Here is an 18063-nt window from a genome sequence, read left to right as displayed (position 1 = left end):
CCTCGCCAGGCTAACTATGGTGGCATTTCCCGTATCATTTGTTATTTGATTCAGAGATTTATTTCTCTCTCCACTTAAACTTCCACCAAAAATCAGCACCATTGCTGTTGGTCTCCCCGTAAATCTTTGTAGTTTATTCTGAAGGTTATTGCACGAGGTTGGCTTGAGATAGGCAAATATCATGGGCCAACTTAAAACAGAGAATGGAAAATCCTATCATTCTTTCATTTTGTGTGAAGTCTTTTCCCAAAGTATCTTTCTTTCTCTTGATTCTTCTTTCATGTTAATGACAAACACCAAACATAAGCAAAGGGGTGAAAATAATAAATTGAAAGTCATTATCCAGCTTCAGTGGGAAGCTGGATACTTCTTTTGTCTGTTTTCTTTTTCTTGTCTATTTTAGGGAAAACCTTGGACATCGTGTCACTTTTTCCCTACATAAGTTGAGGATACATCTCTGAAAAAAAAAAATGGGTGTTTTCTTCCAGAATCATAATACCATCATACCAAATGCAAATAACAATAAGTCCATGGCGGGAAGCCTGGGTGACTCAGTTGGTTAATTGACTTCTGGCTCGGGTCATGATCTTGGGATTCATGAGTTCTAGCCCCGAATTGGGCTCTGCACTGACAGCACAGAGCCTGCTTGGGATTCTCTGTCTCCTCTCTTTCTGCTCCTCCCCAGCTCATACTCTCTCTCTCTCTTTCAAAAATAAATAAACTTAAAAAAAAAAAAAAAGCCCTTGGTATCAACGCTTCCATTTCCTGATGATCTCAAAAATGCCATCTTAAAGATACTGGTTTGAATCAGGGTGCTATTGAAGCACACACATTCCTGTTTGTTGTTACATCACAGACAACAATTCCCTACCAACTTCATTTTGTTTTCTTCATGTCATTGACTTATCAAGAAAATCTTCAGTTGTCTTGAAGAATGTCTCACGTTCTGGATTTGTCTGTTTGTGGGATTGTGTCTCTATTCATTCTATTTCATGTCAATTCAGCATGTTCCCTTTCACTCACTGGGAACAACTTCACCTTGGCTTTTTGTCCTTTTGACACAGGACCATCAGTCTTTTATAGTTTCCATGTTCCTAGTACAGTTCTGTGTACAACCCCATCCGGTATTCCGGACCCGGAGTCACGCATTCTTCCAAGGAGCCCTACTTTCTTTGTGGAGAGTGGTATTTTGAAATCACAATCTAAATACTTGGGATGCCCATCATTTCTAGACCATCATTGTTTCCGGGCAGTTTATTCAATACATGTTAGAGGTAGAAAATACTTTTTTTTAATTAAAAAAATACCCTAAATTCATACATTATTTTATTTTTCACTGAAAAATAAAGTTTTGTTTGGTTCTTAACAAAACTTATTTCATTTTAATGTATATATGTATAATATATAGTATATATAAAATATTATATAAAATAATTTAAAAATAATACACTAATATTACAATTCATACTAAGAATGTTAAATGAAGTCTTTAAAACTTGCATTGTCTTGGGGTGCCTGGGCGGTTTAGTCGATTAAATGTCCAACTCTTGATTTTGGCTCAGGTCATGATCTCAGGATTGTGAGATCCAGCTCTGGCTTGGACTCTGTGTTGGGCATGGAGTCTGATTAAGATTCTCTCTCTCTCTCCCTCTCCCTCTCTGTCTTTCCCCCCACCCTGCTCGTGCTCATGCTCTCTCCCTCTCTCCAAAAACACAAAAATGTAAAATAAATACATTAAATTAATTAATTAATTAAATTTTCATTGTCTTAACTCTGTATTACATTAAGGATGTGCAATCAAAGAATGAAAAGTAAAAGTAAAGTTGCTTAAGGTTTTTTTTCTATGTGATTGTAGTCTAACTTTTTATATATAACTTGGCTCATTTGTTTCAGAACCTTTTTAATGTCAATGGATTTTTAACATTTCATTTTTGAATACATCGCATGTATATATCTCCATGTACGAATTATATTGTTTTTATATGTATAACGTGTTTGCAGAGAAATGTCACATGCATCTTCTTCCCCTGTGCCCCACGCCTTCCTCCTTCTACAATAACCATGTTTATTAGCTTTTGGTTTAACCTTTTGGTGTTTATTTTCACACGTGCAAGCCAGTCCTCGTGTGTATCTGTATCCTTGCCCTATCTTGCATGAAGAGTGGCATATTATACCCATTATTCTACACTTTGGGAGTATATTGTGGAGATCATTCCCCATCAGTGTCGATAGGTATTCATCACTCCATGAACCTGCCGGTGGCACTCCTTTGTGTGGATGAGCCAGCACAAAGGATGAGACTGGGATCTTATCCAGTATCAAGCTTTACTAATCATTTCAGGGATTCAAATGACCAAAGGACACTGGTAATGTAAGGAGAAATCCAGGATAGCCCATGTGACTCCTCAGGTCCTTTTTCATACCGGCTCTATCCCCTTTGACCCAGAGTGATAGTTGAGGTTTCTAATGAGATTTGTAAGCCCCTCATGTAGGAGGAAGCATTTGATTTTGCAACATGTCTAGTTTTATGCCTAAGAAATGTGACCTTCTCCAGAGTCATAACTCATCCATCTATGGATTGAAGATTTGTTTATTGTAACATCTTGAACCAGGGCTTTCCTGCTTGACACATTCCATTGATGAGGACTCTCTTCCTAGCGAAAGAAAAACTAATTAATTAATCTGTTTGCCCGGTGATCTAGTTAATATGTTTACACAGAACCTAAACCAGGTCACTTACCTTCTTCCCTCAACCCCAGTATCTCCTTCGTATTCAGGGGAAAATGGATCACAAGCAACTTGCTTCAACTCTTTCTTTGCCAGTACTCTGTGGGTGGACCTTCAGGCTATTTCCAGTCTTTTGCTCTTCCAAAAGAACTCTGTAATGAATAACCCTGTGCACACTTGTGCTTTTGCCAGATTATCTTAGGGATTAGATTCCCAAGGACAATCAAAGGGTAAATTTATATGGAATTTTGCTAATTTTGCCAAGTTTCACTCTCTCGACTTTTGACAGTTTGCACTCCCACTAGCAATGCAGGAGAGTAATTATTTCCCCAGTGCCTCATCAACAGAACATGCTGTCAAACTTGAGATTTTTGCCAGTCTGATAGGTGAGAAATGGCATCTCACTGCCCATTTAATTTGCATTTATCCTGCATCATTTTCCCATAAGAGTAAAGAACAGGTTAAGATCTTTGCTGTCAACTACATGAAGCAAGAGCACTTTGGGCAAGAGCTTCTTCTCAGATGATTAAGGATTCACTGATCAACAGGATTTGGCAGTTGAAACATTTTCTGTGTGTTTCTGTCATACACATTTGTATGACCTTAACCTTTCCCTCCTTACTTGAATAATGATCTAAAGAAACAGCTACTGTGTACCAAGCACTATGTTAAATAATTTCTAGTCCATATAGCAACCACACAGACCAGAGATTGGCAAATGGTTACTATAAAGGACACATAGTAAATATTGCAGATTTTACAGGCCATACAGTTTCTGTTACCTCTAAATTTTGCCTTCTAGCAGAAAGCAGCCGCAGACAGTGATTATGGCTATATTCCAATAATACTTTATTTACAAAAACAGGCAACTGGCCATTATTTATTGACACCCATCCCCCCACCATAGACTGTGGTTGCCATCTCACAGGTAAAGAAACTCAAGAAATCCAGTAATTACCCATATAGTCATGGCCATTGACTTGCATTAGTACTCACCTATATTCATTTCCAGGTTTGCCTGGTTCCAAGGATGAAGATTTTTACACCAAAACACCCTAAATTCTTCATTGTAGGTCTCTTTTGTGTTGTGTTGTTTTATTTTTCATGTCCTTATAGCTCTGGGGATATAATCTCCAGTCACCATCTTATTGGATATTCTTATCTGAATAAAACTAGGCAGTATAAAGTCCATGCTGCAATGCCTCCCTAAAATTGTTATACTTCCAAACAAATGTGCAGATAAAAATATTGTTAAGGAATATATCAAGCGCGATACTTTATTGTTTAACGTGTAATCTCAGCTGGGTGATCATCCTGATCTTTAGATGTCACCTTAAAATGTCATCTTGTGTTTTCCTATGTTATCCTATGTTTTCTCATTTATGCACAGGGAGTATTCTCTGCATTGCAGGAAGCATTTAAAAAAATTTTTAATGTTTTATTTATTCTTGAGAGAGAGACAGAGTGCGAGCTGTGGAGGGGCAGAGAGAGAGGGAGACACAGAATCTGAAGCAGGCTCTGAGCTGTGAGCACAGAGCCCGACACAGGGCTTGAACTCATGAACCCTGAGATCATGACCTGAGCCGAAGTTGGACGCTTTACTGACTGAGCCACCCAGGCACCCCGCATCAAGCATTTTAAAATATAGAACAAATATTGATTTTGGAGGTTATTGTGCATTTACAGTTGCAAAGACTGTCGAGCAGTGCTGTTAAATGTGGCTGTGCTTTTTTCTTCTGGAGTTTAACCTCTTCTTTCTCTTAAAGGTAATTCCAATTATATCTTAAATGAAGCGATCTGGTTCTTTAGAGAAATTGTGTAGAGATATTGATCTTTTCATCGCTGTGTCCTTTGAAGTTTGTCCATCAATCTATTTGCTAGCAGATTATTTTAAAGTGGCCACATCTAAAGAAAAGAAGTGACTAAGTCAGCTAAAGCTTCAAAGTTTTCTCCAAGAATAAGAAAGCAAAGACGCCCTTTGTTGTACATTTTGTAACCGAAAGCAAGACCTAAGGGATCTGCCCTGCCTGCTCTCCTTGCAGGAACACTTGCCTGTGAGATGGTGTTTAGCCATTTCCTTTCTGGAATCTGTGTGATTATATACATTATCTCAGAGTAAATACACATCGTCACAGTTTATGCGGTTCAATTCGTGACAATGTGTATTTTCACCTTGCAGACAACCACATTGCCCCTCTGTGGAGGATATCAAGAGTTTATTTTAGGATTTCAGCATAGGAGTGTGTTGTAATGTACCAAAGGTATAGGTTCATATGTCTTGGATCTGACCTTCGTTACCGCCTTCTCAGCCCTGCTACAATATTGATATTTGCATAACAAAAGCAGACATAGGGTTTTTTGTTGTTATTATAAAAAAAAAAAATCTGTGCCTAACAGTTTGACTTCAATCTGAAGCTCAGCTTCCTGTGCAGATCGTCTAAATTAATGATTGTAAATGTTTCCAAATCACAGTCCTTCATTAATCTCTGTTCAAGTGATGCATATGGGTGGGGCTTTGGAAATTCACTGATACTCCACATGTTCTAAGCAAATGTATCAGCTAGGGAATGGCCCACATTTTCAGGGGCTTACTCCAACAAATGTTTCTTTCTCACTCAGGCAAAGTCTAACGAGGAGGCCAGATTGATCTAGAGGGCAGCTTGCCTTGTAGGTGGCCTGCCATTCTCCGGCTTCAATCTTGGGGCACTTATGCCTCAACAGGACGCTTCTGAGTTTGCTTAAGCCTGGAAGGAGAGCTTGCAGCAATGCATACTGGCCCTTAAATGTTTCCACCTGGAAGTGGCATTTGTCACTGTGACTCACAGTTTGGGGCCCAAAGAGAATCTACCTTGCTAATAATTTAGGGGAAAGAAGAGGTGTCACTGTGACAGAGGTAGAAGGCACTCGTAATATCTATCACAATAAGCTCTGAGCTAGGTCTGAAATGGCTCTCTCTATCCAAAGCTGCACTTTTCATCTGAGCAAAAAAAAAAAGAAACTTTTTTAGCAAGTAAATAGGTTCCTGCAGAGTAACTTGCCAAAAGAAATAAAAGTTCCTACTTTCTGGGAAGTCTTATTGCTGCCTATTTTAAAATAACAATCTTGTACTGATATTCCACCCTTTTTTTTTTTTTTTTTACTTAAAAAGCAGAGAGCCTATTCTTAATGAATCTGTATAATCAGCACGGTACCTCAAATTAGATTATTAGTAACAGTATTGCATGTGACTTTATTTGATGCTCTACTTGAATTGTGGAATGAAGTATCTTTCCCCTTCAAAGATTATTTTCAAATATAAATCACCCTAAAAGAGCCTGCTGTGATGAAACACAAATATTCCAAGGATTTTTTTTTTACCAATGTAGACATAATTCAAAGAACATGGCTTTGTCTTCGGGGGGTTCACCAGCCTCCTACCAGCTGCCTGTCTGTTGTCAGGCTCCTCCCTCGCATCTAGCCCGTGAAGACCATCTACCCACCATTCTAATTTTAAATATTATTGTTTTTGCAAAACCTTTCCTGATGGCTCCCTCCCAGGGCCCCACCTCTTCCATCATACCTCATGCATTCTTCTACTCTGCCGAATTAGTACCATACCTTATTGGATGAAATGTGGGCATAGTTGATCAGTTACCTCATATGGTATATACATGGACACTTTGTATTGAACCTTACTTCCTGTGTTTCTCTCCCTTTGGACCTTGAAGTCTGTGAGTGTGTGAAAGATGGAACTGCCTTGATACCCTGGTGCCCAGGACACTCTCGCAGTGTGCTAGCTCAGCAGACGCGTGTTGCGTGTTGAGTACAGAACTGAGTCCTCTGTGGCGAGGAGCTCAGGGGTTAGGTGGAAAGGGACTGTACAAGAGTGCGCTTCTTAGGAGGCAGGAGAGCAGGGTCCCAGCGTCTCCTTTATCCTGCACTGTGGTGGCCTGTAGGAGGAGCCTGCAGCCGGAGCCAGCTCATCCCTGAGAGCATCGGGAGGAGGATGTGGCTTTATTCTCTGTGTCAGTGTGAGCAATTACTTAATTCGCTGACCTTCGTATTAACATGGAGCATCCCGAGTCTCTCTTCTCGAACTACTGAGTCTCATGCGCCGGGTTTGGCACCCGCTGCCTCCCAGCATAGAATTCCCTCTGATAGGACTGAGAGTTCCACCAAGGCAGGAGCTGTGTCTGTCTTGTTAACCGAGACACCTGGCACCTAACTCACTTCGTGAAGTGGTTGGATAAAGGAAGATAGGAGTGAGGACCTGATTCTGGCAACAGAACCAGGGGAGGGCTTAGCAGACTCTTTGTACCGCGTTTCATTGGCTTTCCCCCATTCCTGCCTCTGGTGCCTTTCAGGACACTCACGGTTGTTTGTGCCCAGCCCCCACCTCCTCCCAGAACCTTCCCCTCGCCCCACTGAGCACCACCCTCAGGGTCCTCTCCTGTCCTCTCAACCCCTCCTGCTCTTCTGTAGAACAAAGCCACCAGGTATGTTCATAATCTTATATGTACTAATCAGTGCATATCAGGTCAGACTAGACCTATCCTTCTGAGGGCAGGACCTCTGTCTCACCATCTTATGGCCTCTAGTGCTGGCCCACACACTGGCAAATACAGGCATTTAATAAGTGTTCGATAAATGGCCTTGCAAATAAATATTAGTATGGCATTTCTCTGTTGGCCCAGCCCCATGGAATCTGCTTGTCCTGATAAATTTTAGTTTCTTTTGGCTTCGGAGAATTAACTGATTCCTTGAGAAATTTAAGGCAAATTTTCAAATTCCTTTCAATCCACCCGCTTTATGTGTAACTCACTAGCTGTGCTATTGAAATTAATGCTGTTTCTGCAGATAATGCTCTATAAAATGTGGAAAATAATGGAAAGGTGCACTCCAATGATGGATCTATGATGTGCTTTTCCATATGAAAACTTGCATCCAAGAAATGTGATGGTTAAGGGAAATCAATTTTGACAGAAACAAAGATGTCAATGTCTAGAGTCACTATTTATGTTTCTTAATTGTTTAAGGTCATAAGTCTGTGGGATAAAATGGATGATTTTGAATACCTATTCACTTAGATCAAAACAAGTATTTCCTTATATTGCCTTTCAGAGAAGCCTACAGAAAGGAAAACACATTAAATTCAAATCACAGCATTGTTGTAGTCTTGTGGTCTATGGAGTAAATCAAGGGAAATCATAGCTGGGCTTTAGCAATGTGTTTTCACACTCACAGCATTTAAGCCAATGGTATTTTTGCATATAGATGTAGGTGCACAATAGATGTTTCTCAATTAAATGATTTGCCCTGTTTTGGTTTTCTGAAAGATGAGCTACTAAGTTCTTGAATTCCTTTAGACCCCATGTAAATATTCCTGGAAGCTTTAGCAAGCTGTTTTGAAATTACTATCTAAAATATTTGTCAAAGTAATTTCTTAATGTTTTTTATTTATTTTGAGAGAGAGAAAAAAAGCAAGAGTTGGGGAGAGGCAGAAAGAGGGAGAGAGAGAATCCCAAGTGAGCTCTGCGCTGTCTGCACAGAGCCCTACACGGGGCTCAGTCTCACGAACCATGAGATCATGACCTGAGCCAAAATCAAGAAGCTGGACGCTTAACCAACTGAGCCACATAGGCACCCTGCCAAAGTCATTTATACGCAGGAAATGACTAGATGAAAAAGATGTGTCTGTATTTTGGTATTTAAAATTAAGCCCAACATATGCATTTATTCATTTATTTGACAATTTGAACATTTTCAAACCTCTGCTTTATGCCCACCTCTGGGATAGATTTGGGTTTTCAGAGGAACGTGACAGGGTAAGGGAGTTAGATTTTTCAAAGACCTATCGAATGGTGGCCTGTCTGAGAAGCACTTTGCGTATCTGATTTATTGAATTCTTACAACATTCAGGAGTTGGATTCTACTGACTTATGCTAGGCTAGCTAACAACCTCATATCCCAGTGACTTACAAGACCAGGGGTTTATTTCTTGCTCATATTAGGTGTTGGTTTCAGAGGCTGTGGACCAACTGTGGCTCTTCTCCAAAAACCTTTTTCATTCTGGGATCCAGGCTGAAACCAAGCCTTCATTTGGCACATGCCCTTCTTGTGGCTGAGGAAAATAGCTATGGCCAAGGCAAGCGGTGGCTCTTCCAGTGTTTGCCCAAATGGGAGATGAGCCACTTCCGCTTACTTTTAGTTGCTCAGGCAGGTCCCGTGGCCAAGTGACAGTCTGTAGGCAAAGCAGCACACTCCTCCTGCAGAGGTGCACTATAAGTCACACAGGAATGGTCAGGAGTGTATACTACTGTTTCAGGAAAGGAGAGTGTCCCGTTGGAAGAAGTTATATAATCTACCGGAGTATGCCACCCGCATTTAGTAAATGAGCAAAGCAACATCAGAGTGGTTAAGTAATTTGCTCAAGACCACACAGCTAGTGAGTGTCAAAGACAAGATATGAACTCACTTTTATGTGACTCTACCTTCGGGACTTTCACATTCTACTGTGCCAGCATTTATGATGCTTCATGCTGACAAGCATTGGTTGAACACACATTATTCTTGCTATGCTGAGGGCTGGGGGGGGGGGGAGGGGAGGGGATGGAAGAACACGGTCTTGGTCTTCTAGAAGACACCAATATGTAAATATAAACTATAACGCAGCGATTATGTGCTACTGTTTAGTGTAGCCATTTGAAAATGTGTTTGAGGGGCTACTATGTACCAGGTATGACAATAATGATGCAAATAATTACAGAATGGAGTAGAGACAAATGGGGCAATGTGTCTGCTTGCGGGGGCATGAGCAGAGGCCTGGCTGCCTAGTTGAGAGGCAGGGAAGAGTGGTTTCTGAAACGTCACTGCAGCAACTTCCCCAGCGGGGTTTACAAGGGTGATTTTTTTGGAGACCAACCATCAGATGTTAGAGACAGAGCACAAGGGGCACAAATGAAGACAGAAATGAAACTGAGAATGGGTGGGAAACCCATCAGGATAATCTTTGACAGTATTGGGAGCAACTGAAGAGTGTGAAACCCAGGGAAGGTACTGTTAGATGTACTTCTAGAAGGATCCTGTGGGCAGTGACATGGACCAGAGGATAGCTTAGGCGAGCAAGATGAACTGGAAAACACTGCAGTAGTTCAGGGGAGCGATTACTCCTGCCTGAACTGAGGCAGGGGCAACTGAATATGATAGAGAGGATGTGTGCCAAATGTGTTTTAGGCTTTAAAATGGGAAGTTACAACTCAGCGGGTGATTGGATGTGGTGTGTGAGAGAAGAATTCTGAAACGGGCCACGTCCAGTTGGCTGATTCCACTCTCTGGCTGCTGTCTCTCCATCTAGTGCCTGCAACACTCTGCTTCTCTGCCCTGGGGCTTTCTCTAGCCTTTAGGAAATTTGCTCCATCCACAGGCAGGGCAGCCCGGAAGGGCCTGCAGTGAAAGGCCCGGAAGCATCGGTGAGCAGAAGAAATAAGTGGATATAGGGATATAGGTGCTGCAGCTGCCGTGGAGAATCCAGAGGGCATCGCTTGGAGTGTGCAAAAGCTTCCTAGGAGCCGCTTACAGCAGTGACCTGTCAACGGCACACCCTTGTGGGCTTCTCTTTCTCCATCCATCGCTGTCACATTCTTGCAATTTCCAGAAGACTTCCCAAATAAACCACCTGCACCCAGGGCTTCCACTCCAGGCGGGCTTTTGGAAGACCTGAAATAAGATACCAGTGCTAAACTGTCTTAATTGACACTAAACTAAAAAAAAAAACTTAGATTCCAATTTTATCTTTGGTATTGATTTATTTTGTGAGTACAAAATAGCGCTATTATTATTTGTAATAGTATGTAAAAATTTTTTTAATGTTTATTTATTTTACGAGAGAGAGACAGGGCAACTGGGGGTGGGACAGAGAGAAGGAGACACAGAATCCGAAGCAGGCTCCAGGCTCTGAGCTGTCAGCACAGAGCCCAGTGCGGGCTTTGAATACACGAACTGTGAGATCATGACCTGAGCCTAAGTCGGACGCTCAACCGACTGGACCACCCAGACACCCCTGTCATATTATTATTTTAATGAAAAAATTATGAACCTTTAGCAATCTTTGGTTTAAATTTTTGGGGGACATAGGTGGTGACATGTCATAGATTGCTAGAAAATCTGCTGAAAGTAACAGGCTTACTTTCCAGAAAAATTCACATACTCACATAAACAGAACATTTTACGTGCTGAAGATTCAGGGGATTCAAAGAGCCTTAGAAGCACAACGCAGTAAATGAACCTCAGCTAAAAAGCCCTGTTTTAGATGAAGACATCATTGTATTTCTTTATCAGTGTATAGAATCTGCAAATGTTTATTCTCCTCCCTCAATTACCCGGAGGTACAGGCCAATAGGAGTTAAATTGGGGTCCTAGAATCATGCCGTTTGAGACTCCAGAGACCCCAGAGGACCCTTCTCCCTTCTTTTGCACATGGTTACATTTAGGCGTAGAGAAATTAAGCAGGAGAGCTAGAAATCGGCTTTTAAACTCAAGATTGGTCAAAGCCCAGATCTGTGTCCAGATCCAGATCATTTCATAAAACTCCGTGAAATGGAATTTTATTACTAATGAAATTATTTTGCCACCATTTAGTAAGGCTAATTATGTCATTATTCAGCCAAGTAATAATATTCAGCCAAGCGCTCTAGACATCACTGTGTGTGCATCACCCACACACAGTCTCCTGCAGTGGCTGATAGCACCAAGCCAGTTTATGCGTATAGAAACCAAGACGCAGAGCCCCTCCCCTCAGTGGCCACGTGGCTCGGAAGCAGTAGACAATGGATTTAGTCTCTGAACACCACCACTCAACCTACTTTCTTGCTTTAGGTCTCAATGACAGTTGCCAAAAATAACTCTGTTGACCTTTACTCTTCATGTGCCCTGCTGGATGGGTGTGTGTGTGTGTGTGTGTGTGTGTGTGTGTGTGTGTGGTGTGTGCGTGCGTGCGCGTGTGTGCATGTGTGCATGTGTGCAAGCATGTATTAAGAAAAGCAAGTGACTTACCTTTCCTGCTTCAGACCCACCTACCGCTGATACACAGTCCAGAATTCTTATCACACCATTAGAAAGGCTAAACCAAGAGCCCCAAGGGTCAAAGAAGGGCCTTCACGATGAAACATTCACGGCAATCTATTGATATACTCCGCCTATAGAATAAAACAAACAGCTAGGCTCCTTTTGCCTGGAAACAATGTGGCAAGCGTGGAAAAAACACCAGAGAATCAGGTTGATTCTCCCTGCGTCTCACCATCAATCTCTGACATTGGCTGAGGTTTCGTTAAAGTCACAGGATATCAGTTCTCTCAGATGAGGTAGTATGCATATATCAAATAGTCTCTGTCAGTAACAGTTTTGTTTAATAAATATTTTCTAACTCTCCCTTTATCCTTTCCTTTCAAAAATTTATCTTTAAAGAATCAAGCACAGGACTAAGTAAAGATGTTGTTTTGGGGAGCCTGGGTGTCTCAGTCAATTAAGTGTCCAACTTTTGATCTCGGCTCACGTCATGATCCCAAGGTCGCGGGATCGAGCCTCACGCTGGAGTCTGTGCTGACAGAGCGGAGCCTGCTTGGGATTCTCTGTCTCCCTCTCTCTCTGCCCCTCCCCCACTCACTCACATCTCTCTCTCTCTCTCTCTCTCTCTCTCTCTCTCAAAATAAATAAATAAACAAAACAAGGAATATTATTTTCTATAACCATGTAACCAGGGAACTCAGATTTATTGCCAGTGGCTGACTGAAACACTCAACTTAAAAGTTTTTAGGCAAAAATGAGTGCCATTGGCAGGCAGAGATATCTGCCCTGGGTGTGGAGGGGGACTAGAAGCACACCTGCCTCTGTTTCCCATTCCCAAGGGGACTGTGGACTGTGCCAGGGTGACCATCCTCACACCCCCAGCCTGGCTTAGCAGGATGTTACTCTTTGGGATCAGAATGTGTACATCAGAGATTTGCAAGGCTGTGGTGAGTAGCAGTCCCCCTAGGCACCTTGAGAGAAGACCACTATGTTCTAAGACCGACTGCATAATTTTATGTTGGTCTAAAGTCCTGTAAGATGAGGGAATTCAGTCTTAGCTTTTCTTTAAACTCCCTGTCATGAGATAGCCACATTTCAGCATAAGATAGCAGATAGAGGTCCCATTCATTCTTGTTATAAGCACTTACTCAGTGTTGCCTTAGTCCATTCAAGCTACTGTCACAGAATACTGCAGACTGGGTGGCTTAAGCAACAAACTTTTATTTCTCATGGTTCTGGGGGCTGGGAAGACCAAATCATGACGCCGGCAGATTCAGTATCTGCCAGAAGAATTGCTTCCTGGTTCAGAGACAGCATTTTTTTCACTGTGTCCTCACATGGCACAAAGAGAGCAGGAGAGCTCGCTGGGGACTCTTTTATTAGGGTATAATCCCATTCATGGGGGCTCTGCACTCATGACCTCATCACCTCACAAAGGCACCCCTTTTAATACCATCACATTGCTGGTTAGGATCTCATGAATTTTGAGAGGACACAGACATTCAGTGCATAACAAGTGCCTGTAATTCCCACACAATTGGAAGAAAAGCCAGAAGATCTTAACATCTGAGGCTTTACGTCTCTATATAACATATAGTTACATATATATAACATATAGTTACATATAGTTATATATAACATATAACATATAGAAATGCATTAACATTTCTTTTGCAATTGATCAGATTTGCTGTTTTCTTTGATCTGCCAAAATATCTTGTGTATACTTGAAACAAATTAAAAGCCACAGACTAATATATGTACATAGGTGTGTGTGTATGTGTGTGTATCACAAAAATAGGTGATTTGCATTTCTTATGTTGTTGAAAGCTTTACCATAGGAATTTGGCTCACAACTTAGAAAATGACTTTAAATTCAAGTATAGTGACCTCAGTCGGTAAGTATTTGGTGAACAGATCAATTTTTCTTCTAGAAAAAAAAAAGATGTAATCCTTCATTGAAATTTATCTCTCTCTTAAAATATGGCTGGAAAAAAAGATTTTCTGATTTGTAATCCCCATCTTCACTAAATCAGGTCATTGTGACTAATATAAACAGTCTGAGTTAATGAGTGATAAAGATCAGGTCCTATGGAAAATGATGCAGTCTTGAACTAAAAACCTAAATTCTCAGGTGGTTACCTTGGCGCCTTATTCCATACAAAATTAGAGGTACCAGAAGGAATGTTTTAGATTTCATTAGTAACATGAACAAATGAACTGTGTAATATATCACTTAAAGGTTTCAAGTCTTGGTGTAGACAGCATGATGAATAATAGACAGGAAATTGGTGCTGTTTGATATGGACGTAGAATTTGGATGTTGAGTCTATAAAAATGGAATGTTTTGGAGACTTATGCTAATAGTCCGATACAGGCATGGGGTTCAGATTTCTTATTTGCTCTACGTCTTACTTGCAATTCTGAAATTAGCTCTTTCATAGCTCAAACTACTCTGAAATGTCTTTTCCAGTTAAACACCTTAGCTAGAGGCCAAGCCATTATTGGTTGTGGAAAGTTGCAGTTTGTGTTAAGTGTATGTCATAGGAACTGTTTGAGTGTTCCATCGGACCCTTAGAAATGCATCATCCTGGATGACCTAAGTGGAAACAGTTCCTTCTGACTCTTCTTTTTCCTGATCTATCTTTACGCATGCCCGTAGGCACGTAAATGCGTCTGCACACAAGATATGTGAAGTGGCACACAATTACAGTTTTGCACCATTTTCTATAGCTTGGTCATTTCATTTCCATAGTGACCTGTGAGTGAAGAGTGAAGTAACTTCTTTTCACACGAGCAAGTGGCAGTTAGGTCTCTCTGATCGTCAAGCCTGCATACTTCTTTGCTAGCCTCTCAGATGTGGATCCGGGTGGAACCCGTCAGGGGGAATCCCGCCGCCAGAGTGGTGATGGTGTAAATGTCACTGGTTGTGTTCTTTATGCTTTCCTGGTCTCAAGTGATTGCATCCCGCTTCTCGCCTCACTCCTGCACTGCACGGATTTACACACGTTCGAGGAACACTTCCCAACATCTGAAAAGGCTCTGAGGTTCATTCCCTCCTTGCCATACACTTCCTATTGTCATTACTTCGGTTTAGGCCCACCTTACTCCTCCTTGGGAATGTGAAATGACCTTCTCTGTCTTACCTTCCTGCCGTGTTCCAATTTTTCCATATCCCCTTGCTTCAAGACAGGAAAACTAAGTTGTTTTTACTAAAACAGATATAATGAAATTATTCATTTGCCCACTGAATTAATGTCTCTCCTCAACCTTAATTTTCTACATTTTCCCAAATTGGGGACCCACCCACATTTCCAAATTGTCTCCCACTGCTTCCTTCTACACACATAACTCAGGTTTTCTGAAGACTGGAGTCAGAATCCGCCCCATATTTTCTAGACTCTGTTTCTATCTGGAACACCCTTTGCTTCGTGCTTTGTTATCAAAATCTTGCCATCTTGGAGACATTTCCCTTATGTCACCTCACCTCTTTCTGGACAGCACCGCCCCCCCCCCCGCCCCCCGTCCTGAGTTTCCACGTGATATAGTTTCTCTTCATAAAACTTTTACTTCAGATAGCATCCTTGCCAAACAGACAACCATATTCATGGCTGAGTGCTCAGCCGGATACCAAATGCAAAGCAGATACAAAATAACATTTGTTGCACTGAATCTCAGAGACAATTGGTAAGCTAGAACTTTATCTAAATCAATGTTTCCTCTGCATAATTAACAAGAATTTGCAGTGTTTGCATCTGCCCATGTGAATATCATTTTACAGCAGGGAAAGCTTTAAAGACAGAGTATTAGGGGCACCTGGTGGCTCATTCGGTTAGATTTCCCTTCATGATCTCGAGTTCAAGCCCCACGTCAGGCTCTGTGCTGACAGCTCAGAGCCTGGAGCCTACTTCAGATTCTGTGTCTCCCTCTCTCTGCCCCTCCTCTGCTCACGCTCTTTCTTTCAAAAATAAACAAACATTGGGGCGCCTGGGTGGCTCAGTGGGTTGAGCGGCCGACTTCAGCTCAGGTCATGATCTCGCAGTCCGTGGGTTCGAGCCCTGCGTCGGGCTCTGTGCTGACAGCTCAGAGCCTGGAGCCTGTTTCAGATTCTGTGTCTCCCTCTCTCTGACCCTCCCCCGTTCATGCTCTGTCTCTCTCTGTCTCAAAAAGAAATAAACGTTAAAAATTTTTTTTTAAAAAAATAAATAAACATTTAAAAATATAAATAAATAAATAAATAAATAAATAAATAAATAAATAAATAAAATACAGACTATTATATGAAGATGTGTCATCTGCTCTTCCAGTGGAGAAGGAAAAGTACTTTAGAAATCCTTAAGTCATTGTATTACCAAAAGAGTTAGTTGCAGTCCTTATTTCAGAAGGATCATATAAAATAATTACAATTTGTTGAAGAGTGTTGATTTTATTTATTTATAAGAATACTAAATCTTTGTTTAGGAGAAAGTCTCTCAATAACCTAGCTGTAATCCCATAAATCGGGGATTTGGTAATAGGTCTCGGACTGTTTGAACATAATTTCCCAGAATTTCGAGCAAAGAGATGCACAAAAGAAACCATTTCCTCTGCATCCAGCAGTGTTAATTTTATCCTTGCCATAAATTTTTCTATTAGGGAAACCCCCTGGGAGAAGCAGCCGATGAACAGCTTCTGTGGAAGTACAGTAGCAAAATGCTCAAGGACCTTTGGGACCATCTTTCTTGTTGATGTTGAGACGTCACAGAGCAATGGCTACCATTTAGTACATTTTCTGTGTCATTCAGTTAACAGATTTACAAATGCAGCTTGTTTAAAAAATGCCAGTTGTACTGAGTGCTTGCTTAGTTTGGTTGCAGCGTTTCTTCCTTTCCTTTGTCTCAGATGTTGGTTTTCGTCTTGAGTCCTCATAGGTCATTCTAGATTGCCTTTGTCATTTCATACTGGATTAGTCCAGCTTGCTCTCACGCTCTCTGTCAGTCTCAATCTCTCTCTCCCTCCTCTTCTCTCTCTTATTGGGTTTACTGAGGTATAATTTACATTCAGTGAGATTCACCCCCCCTTTCAGGGTATAGTTCTGTGACTTTCACAAACAGATACATCATGTACCCACCACCACATTCAAGATACAAAACATCTCCGTCATCTCAGGAAAGTCTCCTTCTGCCCCCTTTGTAGTCAGCCCTCTCCCTGCTCAACTGCTGATCTGATTTTTCTTTCTGTGGTTTTATCTTTTCCACATTGGCCTATGAATGGACTCATGGAGCATGTGGCCTCCTGTGTCTGCTTCTTTCACTTAGCATAATGCTTTTTTTGGTTCATCCACAGAGTTGTAAGTATCTGTACTTCATTCTCTTTTATTGCTAATTGCATTCCATTGTATAGATCGTTGCATAGATCAGAAGTATCTATTGACCAGTTGGTGGGTGTTTGGGTTGTTTTTAGTTTGGGGTGATTATGAATGAAGCTGTTAAAAACATTTGCATCTAGGTCTTTGTGTGACTATATATTTTTGCTTCTCTTATTCCGGGAGTCTCTAAATTGTCTATTTTGCCTTCAGTATGCCTGCCAGTTAATGAATTCTGCATTACTCAAAATGCTTACTGAACAAACTTTTGAAAACTAAATCACATTTTAACTGCATGGGGAAGTATATTTAGAGATACTCTTCGGCAATTCTATTTGCGGTAGACCAGCACGCTCTAATCTTTGCTTTATAGATTTATATTTTCATGTTTTTGAATCTATATGGGTACACTTTTTTGACAGTTAAAACTTCAGAGTTTCTTTCTTTTTTTTTAAACTCACGTGATTACCTGGAACAATTTTGATTTGTTTTACAGCTTAGTACTCCTAGTTTGCTTTAATTTGGTAGAGTACAGATCCGCAGCCCTTACCTGCAACCTCAAATTCAAAAATGCCTGGGAACTTAACGTTTGAGTCTAATTTGTTGATGGAAAAGCCTAACCTGACCTGAACGCACCTGGTAGCCAAGGGGAGACCACTGCAGTTAGTGTGGCTTGTCCCAGGCGTGTGTGTTTGGATCGGGCCACAGCCCCAGTGCCGGCTGCCAGCACTAAATCATACAGTAAGAGGGGCCTCTCTTAAGTCTGGAACAGTATGAATTTCGAAATACATTTGGCTCCAAGAGATTTGGAGAGAGGATTTGTGTTATTTTCATCTGTTCTCTACCTGGGTATCATCTTTATCTGTGCTGTGCCCTATACAACCGCCCCACCTGTTTGACGGAATGTGCTAGAGAATCCTTTTCAAACTTCTTCTCCTGTGACCACGCTA

General features: G+C 41.2%; 1 protein-coding gene across 7 annotated transcripts in view; it reads left to right on the top strand.

Moving 5' to 3' along the window:
• The window catches only part of LOC122203049 (piezo-type mechanosensitive ion channel component 2), a 468341-nt gene that overhangs the window by 222586 nt on the left and 227692 nt on the right, over positions 1-18063 (top strand). The window lies entirely within an intron of this gene.

Source organism: Panthera leo, chromosome D3 (assembly GCF_018350215.1).
Source record: "Panthera leo isolate Ple1 chromosome D3, P.leo_Ple1_pat1.1, whole genome shotgun sequence".
Lineage (NCBI taxonomy): Eukaryota > Metazoa > Chordata > Mammalia > Carnivora > Felidae > Panthera > Panthera leo.
This window is presented reverse-complemented; position numbering and strand designations above follow the sequence as displayed.